Consider the following 8,395-nt stretch of genomic DNA (forward strand, 5'->3'; position numbering starts at 1 on the left):
AGAGTCAAATCCATAAGCGCCATTCTGAACAGTTTGGTATAAAATGACTTTTCTCTTCAAATATATTGTGAAACATCTTCCAGTATTTCACACCATGACAATGTTTCTTTCGCTCTGAAAATGATTTGGTAACATGAATACATTTTAAGAATGCATTGTGAATACCTTGAATTCTGGGCTTTTGGGGGGGTGAAAGCTGTCCTTTTGTTCTCATACAGTTAATTTTTCTGAGGGGTATGCTCCTCTTGAGTGTCTCATTTACTTGGTAAACCTGTTGTTTGGCTGCAGGGGATTCCAGAGGGTACGTTCAGTTCTGCATTTGAAGGGTGTTTAAGGGCCACAGCCACAGGAGTTCCACTAATGTCTATCAGAATTTGGTCGTTTTGATGATTTTGAATTTTGTTCTACATTTTTATTCCATTCTGTCCAAGATATTCTGTGGTCCCAGTCAGAGCCACTGGTAGTGGTAGCTGGGCACATCTTCTGGTCTCTGATAGTGAAGGATAGTAATGGTTATACTTGGTCCATTCGTCTCTTGTCTCTTGAATTAATTCTTTCCTTGATTTATTAATTTTCTTCACTCTTCCTTCTTCCAAATGGGGAAACATTTATAACAGCACCTTAGATGGTCACTCACTAGTTTTTAAGATTTCAATTGCTACTCATTGCAGTAGGATTCAGATCCTTCTCTTTTTGTATATTGTTACCAATTAAATTGGCTATCGCTCCAGAATATGGAAAATGCAGGAACGAAGGAAAAACAAATACCAGGGAATCCAAGGAGAAATCAGGAAGAGTATCATTACATTGAGGGAATTGTAACTACTGTTAAAGTAAAAAAGGTGTATGAATTATTGAATGTAAAACTAAATCATTCTGTAAACTTTCAACCAAATCACAATGTTTTGAAATTTTTTTTCCAAATCACAATTTTAAAATATCATGGATTCACTTATTAGCTACATATTTAGCCAATATTGTATCAAATTGAAAATTTTTTGAACATAAGGAATGATACTATATAATTCAAAAAAGGAGAATAATTTTTCAAACAATATGCTTTATCTGATCATATTTTATCACACTACATTATTACTTCTTAAGTTTTATTTAAATACAATTATATTTCTTAAGAGATAATAAAAATAAAACTATATTTATTATTTGTTTGGCATGTCTTCAAGAGCCTAAGAATTGGGAGTGCATAGTTCATAAATATGCCCATATATATAAATGAGAGAAAAGTCAGGGGGCAGGGCAAGCTACTGGGCTGGGCAGTTTGGTAAGTGGTTTAAGCTATTGAGTACCAAAATGACGATCTCAAATGTAAACTTACCCCTAATTCACAAGATAAAGTTAAAGAAACATAATATACAAATTAGTATGCATGCCCTTAATCATCCTGCAGAATTTGTTGCGTGAAGAAGACACCACCCGATGACGAAAATAAAAAAAGGAAAGAAAACACTGACGAACCCCAGGCACTAAATGTTGTTGATGGAAGAACTCACTGCGTCTAAGCCTCTCACTAAAGCCTGGTTCATAGCTATGATTTTGCTTCTCTCTCTAGCAAAATAGTCCCTTCTTATTTTCTTCAGTAGTTCACTAAAAGGATTGTCATTTGATTAATGAATTCTAAGCTATGTGTCCATGTCTCAGATTCACTAAGCAGGGCCAGCAAGTGCCTGGACTTTTCAGCTTGTACAAATGGGAAGTTAGCTTTGTCCTCTACAGTGGCTGATGGCCCAAACAGAGGAAAGGAATTTCAGATCCTAAGCGACCAAAACACAATGGGAAATTACACACACACACGTTTCAAAAAGTTTGTGCGAAAATTCCGTTATTTTTCATTCCATTTTCCATGAATTTTTTGAAGCGTCCTCATATATATCACTGGTTCTGTTTCTCTGGAGAAACCTAAGACACCAGTGCATCATTATGTACTTATATGACATGATCTAAGTCTTTCTTATACAGACAATAATGCACTCACTATATACAAAAGGCAGCAATTGAACATTCTTATCATTTACTTCATTAAGCTTTACATTCATCCGAGCCATGACCATTGTTCCCCCTTTTGCATCACAATCCTAAGTAAATTTAATGATAACCAAATACACTATAACTTTAAGTATTATTAATGCATTTATATTATACTGGAGGAAGAGACAAAGATGGGTTAATTATGTAAATACATGTAGCACAGTGGAAAAAGAAGATACAGATCAATACTGCATCCTCTTTTCTGAATTTAATCACAAGGTCATAATTGATATTACTGACTCCCTTCCTCTCCTTCCCTTTCAACCTTCCCTTTTATCTCAGTTTCTCCACTTGCTGGGGTTCTTTATCAGGTAAGTTTTCCCAAACATTAGGATTTAAAGCCTTAGTGATTGTTTCTGATTAAAATTTCTGTAATATTTCATTTGTAACAATGGCCACTAAAAATAGCCGTATTTGGGAGCATCCCTAGGAATGCTTACTCAGTCTCCCTCAGGAGTGTAATAACAGCCTCATTTCTCTTTAATGACCAGGATCAATTACACAAGTTAGTAATTACGCAAGTTAATCAGGATCAATTACACAAGTGAATAAAATAATTATCACACAAGTTAATAATTATTTCCTGCTTTACTGCTGTTAGCTGCCATCATATCAACCTCTAATTCATGCTAATCCAATGCACAATGGAATGACCCCCTGCTTATTTTCTACTCTTTCCATGATTAGTTGCAGAACTGACTGTTGGGCTTTACAACAAGATTTTCATTTGTTGATTTTCAGAAGCTAATAAACAAGCCTTTCTAGTACATCTAGTCTGAAAACTATTCAGTATCACAGACTCTCCAGTATTGAAGGTGAGAATTCTACCACTGAATTTCCAGTGTAGCTTTTCCCTCTTACTCAATATAATTAAAGCCCCTAAAATGAAAAGTGATATTTTCCACTTTTAATATTCTGCAACCATTCTGCTGAGTCTTTCAGCCAACAAAGGGCAGAGTTGAACAATTATGAAGTAAAAATCCTAAAAATGTTGAATTTGGTGTATGAGTAAGAAAGAGGTGCTTCTCCCATCTTCTCCCATTTTTTTCACTGACGTCTGTAGCACAACTGTGGGAGAAAGCAGTGCAGTGCACTGATAACTGTTTCAGATCAAACATTGAATCCTGTAAGTTAATATCCTAACCTTGAAATGTTGGCTCCCAGTTGGCACAGCAACAAAGGCTTACTACGCTATCTTTCTGCTTATGAGTGAGAGTTCATGGAATTGATGAGTCACATGGGAATCAGTTAATTCATTGTCTTAAGCTGCACAAAAAGAAGTTGTAGGTTATATGGTTTTTGACACTATGAATAATGTGCATAGCAATTAATATTTAGATTGTGGTGTTAGCAGAAGCCTGGTATACAAGGAAAACAAATAAAATTATGTTATTCCAGAAAAAAAATACAGCCCTCTCTATGACGAAGTTCAATGTCATCATCAAATACTGGATAGCTGTCTTGATGTATGAGGGCTTAGCCAGGTGTTGCAACAGGTAAATTGGTACAATGAAGAGAGACTTCATTATCATTGACCCAATGCAGCCACTCAGTTGGTAACACCATGGTAATACATTTCATAAACCTCTTGAGCAAAAACGAAAGACACCAAATTAAGGAAAGAAGGAAGTTGTTATAAGGATCACCGTAAAATGTGCCTGATTACTGAAAGGCATTTTGGCTGAGGATGACTCTTGACAAATGGTCACAGTGGGATAAATATTTTATACTTGATTCCCATCTAAAAATATTCATACATAAGTATATTATCCAAACATGTTTATCACCAATTGCCTAATCTTATTCTTTCAAATTCTCTGATCAGCCAGCCAAACATTAGCTGCTTCCCATAAATAAGCAATAATCCCTACCTCAGGCAATATATCCTTCCAGGCAAAGTGGACAATGACATATACATCTTCAATATCAGTCAACTGGAAGGATTTCCCTGCATCAGTGTCTTTCAGAGAAACCTCTAAGTGGGCATGTAATACATGAATGAAACCTTTTTACCTGGTGTCAGCATATCACTTAGTGCCTTGGAAAAGCCAAGCCCACCTATTTGCCCCTAATTAGTTGGTAATCAGAAAAACTCCAGGAAGTGAAAGAAGGATGGCAATACTGCAGAAATAGACACATTGGGAGTGTGACTCACCTACTCCTAGAAATTATTTATGCTTTCAGGATTCATTCAACTCCAATCTGTGTATACCACTTCCTTTGAATGATGGAATATTGTTGTATGCCCAATATTATGACTTAGTGGATTGTATAACAGCTGATTCACCCTTTTTAGTTCAGGTACTTGATGTCCATGAGCACTTGCTCAATCTATACCAGTGGCTAAATCAGCAAGCTCAGACCTCAATCTCGAAAGAATGGTGATTTTCCAAAGAAAACATCGTTTTGTGTTCCTCGTGTTTACAGAGAACTTTTTCCAGGCCTCATTTTCCAACTTGTCATGGCAAAATTTTGTACCCATAAACTTGTTGGCTCTTAAGAACAAGTGCAGAGAAACTTGCCTTGCTTTGGGTCATTCACACACATGCAAAAGTGAATTACGGGCGAAAAAAATCTACTTAGATTGAAAATAAAATGTGTTCTACCAAAGTACACATGTTATACCATGTCTGAACTTTAAAGCACTAAGAAGGATAAAAACATCAATTTGAAAGGATCCCCTGTCAGAGCAACATGAATTCAACTAAAATTGAAACCAAAATAACCATCAAATTTATAGTGAAGCTTGGTGGAAGAATGGTGAGATCTTTGATGTTTTATAAAAAGTATCTGGAAGAACCAGCACTTCCTCTGCTGGGTATATGCCTGAAAAAGTAAGAGACATAACATGAACAGATGTATATGCACTTCTATGTTCATTACAATCCAAGGGTTGTATGTAAATAATAAAATACAAACATGGAGGAAGGAACTGTATCAGACCTTAAATTTTGAGCATCCGGTTTGTGGAATGCTACAGATAATAATGGAAGCCCAACATCTATTTGCAGGGTTCCTACCATGTAATGGGTCCAGCTGAGTATAAAACCACACCTGGCCATTACCTGCATCTCCTTTCCATAATTATGATTCACAGATTCTCTCCACTCACAACATCTTGCCTAGTGTGCCAATGACCTCCTGTGAACATCAAAAAACTGTGTCACCCCAGCCACACTCAAACTTGCTAATCAGGACCGTGCATGATGCTCTCCCAACCCAAGCCACCCGTCTCCACCCCTGAGGGTTTATCTTCTCATGTCACCCTCTTGTCTGGGCTTCTTCACTCTCCCTCCACTCTGGAGAAGTCCCGAAGATTGTGCTTCCCAATAAAGCTTGTTACCTGATACCAGTTCTCTGGCCACTCTCTTTTCCCATCACCATGGATTAAGTCTAAGGTAAATGCCCTCTGACCATAGTCTGGGAATGTGACTAGCCTTAGTATCAGACAGAAAGCATTGCAAAGTGGAGTGTAGCAGTTGGATTGCAACACCTTGTCATTTGATGTCCATTTTAACCCATTCTGAATGTATTCCAATTTTTAAATATTCTCTGCTTTCTTTTCTATTGAAGTTTTTCTGTTTTAGTCGGTTATTGTTGCTGGGTCCTTTTCTTGTATGTTTGTTTTGTATACTTTCCTGTATAGGGAATTCCGGACAAGTGGCTCTATGATTGGGTTAACTGGATTAAAAATTTCCTGTGGACGTGGAAGGGGAGGTTGGGGGGAAATGGGGAGCCAACAGTACTGGGTACGAGAAGGAGGAATATGCTCTAAAGTTCATTGTAGTGATAATTGCACAACTCTTTTTAATATGATTGAACTATTGAATTGGATGATATGTTAATTATATCTCAATAGAATTTACTTTTTTAAAGCAATACAAAACAAAGTGTAAGGGGATCGTGCCCCAAAGAAATCAACACAATACAAATGAATATCTCATCTTAAGAATGGAGGAAATGATGTTGAATAAGAAGCCCATAGAGAACAGACTATCCATATCAATTTGCTGGGAAACAATCTTATTCATGCATTGATTTAAAGGGACCCAACATAACAGCACAAATAGACATGGGCAGCCAAATTGGTTCAGCTTACACAACTGTGACTGAAACTTAAAATTAAGCAATTTTTTTTGCTCAATGGGTGCCAAAATATTTGCATTCAAATTAGCTGCAGACATCACCAGAATTTTCGTTCGAAATTTTAAACAAGTGGGATCAAGATCCTGAAGTATTCCTTTGAAGCATTATAACAGGAAATGAAACTCTGTTTTACAAATATTAAAGACAAACTGCAGTCAAAGTAGTAGCTATCAAGAGGTAGACATGGTTCAGTGAAAGCAAAATCAGACTGATGAGAGCAAAGATCATAGCAACAGTTTGTTTTGTGGATGGGCAAGGCATCTTACTTGTTGCTTTACTGAAGGTGTTTAGAGACCTGGAGCCATTACCCTTTAGATGAAAGGAGATCAAACACAGGGCTGCAACAATAGAGGCTTTATTATGCAAGCTTAAGCCAGGGCTCAAGTCCTCAGGTGCTTAACTACGCATACCTTCTTGGACAAGAGCCATGAACAAAGGAAATTCTGAGGTTTATATTTACAGGGTATATGTAACTGGGGCATTCCCATCCTGCCCCTCTCGCCGATCCTCTGATTGGCTCATTTGAGGTAGGTTGGCAGTCTGGTCCTTTGTGTAGTTCCTGTGCTGGCCTTGTCATCTTCCCATTGGCGGTTGGGCCCGTTGTGCCGCTTCCGGGTTGGCTAGTCTCAGTTTCCCAGTATGTCCGATTTTGTACTGCTAGGAAATATAAGAACAAGGCCTGCCCGAGGTCGCAGAGCCAGGCATGGAGGCAATCTGGTTTTACAAACGGACAAAAAACAGTAACATCTGCTTGCTCTTAAAGTGTTTTGAGAAAGTTAGGACAACTTTTATCAGAAAACCACCTGTGATACCTTCACCAAAGAGTCATTCCTGACCATAACAATGTTCTGCTCAGTCCTTTAATCAAATACGACCATCTACAAGCGTTTCAGTGGAAAATCTGTAGGCATACACCTTTTAGTCCTGTTTTGGCTCATTCTGATTTATTTTTGTTTCCTCATGTCAAAAATAAGTAAATTTTAAGGGCACCCATTTTTCTTCAGTTAATAATGGGTAAAATAAATAAATAAAATAAAACTGCTTTGAAATAGTTAATTTTCCAGGACCCTTAGTTGTCTAGGGATGGGCTAAATGATGGGTATCATTGCTTACAAAAATATCTTGAACTTAATGGAGCTTATGTAGATAAATAAATATAAATATAATTATATTCTTATCTTTTAATTTAAGTTTTCCAAGAACATTTTGAAGTCCTTTCATATATTTTTTTCTTCCTGGTTCTAAAACTCTAGGCACTGCCCATGTAAAAAATCTTTCAAGGAAAGAGCATTTGACACCCAAAGTACAAGCAACAAAAGGAAAAATCAAACCAGATCAATTGGGACTTCATCAAATTTTTTTAAAGTGTAAATTTGAAAACAGCAACTTGAAAGATTAAATAGGAAGCTCAGAGAGACTGTGAAATTATGTGAATAGGAGAATTATAACCCCCAAAAGTAGGGTCAGAATAGTTGCACAACTGGAAGACTGTGATCAATGTCACTAAACAGTACATGTAGACACTGTGGAATTAGTGTGTACCTTGCTGCTTAAACTATCATTGACAACAAAATAAATAAATAAAATTTTAATACAAATAGAAACATAAAATGATTATTCATCGAAAGACGACAAAAGTAAAGTGAAGTGATACTCTCCAGATTGGGATAAATTTTGAGAAACATATATATCTGAAAAGTTTTTAAAATACAAAACAAATGACGGCTGCAGTACTGAGAAGCCCACAACAAAAAATCCACTGACAAACAAAATATAAACGAAGGGGAAAAAGGAAAAAAAAAACCCGAACAGATAGGCTGCAAAAAAACAAACAAAAAACAAAACGAAAAGGGGAAGTAAACAAACAGAAAAAAGGCCTGTTGGTAGATCAAGGTCTGTGTGTTGATCTTTAGGAGCGTTTTCTAGACAGGGTGCCACATCCTGGCCCCAGCGTCCATCATTTGTCTTCCCTTGGCACCTCCTTGCTCTGCTTCCCTGCCGCTCCATTGCATGTTCCCAGTGTTTTGCCTCAGTGTGGTGGGGACAGCTCAGTTGCCCATTCCACACTATGTCTCCGGTGCTGTCCCGTGCAGGGCCGTGTGTCAGTGCAGGATGCCGCATCTCGCTGTGGGGGCAGCCACACAGTCCTCTCTGTACACTGGGCCCTCCAAGCTGGGCCATCGTCCTCCGGGTTTGGTGGGCC

This window comes from Echinops telfairi, unplaced genomic scaffold (assembly GCF_000313985.2).
Source record: "Echinops telfairi isolate 266 unplaced genomic scaffold, ASM31398v2 ScPeMD7_44;HRSCAF=162, whole genome shotgun sequence".
Classification (NCBI taxonomy): Eukaryota; Metazoa; Chordata; class Mammalia; order Afrosoricida; family Tenrecidae; genus Echinops; species Echinops telfairi.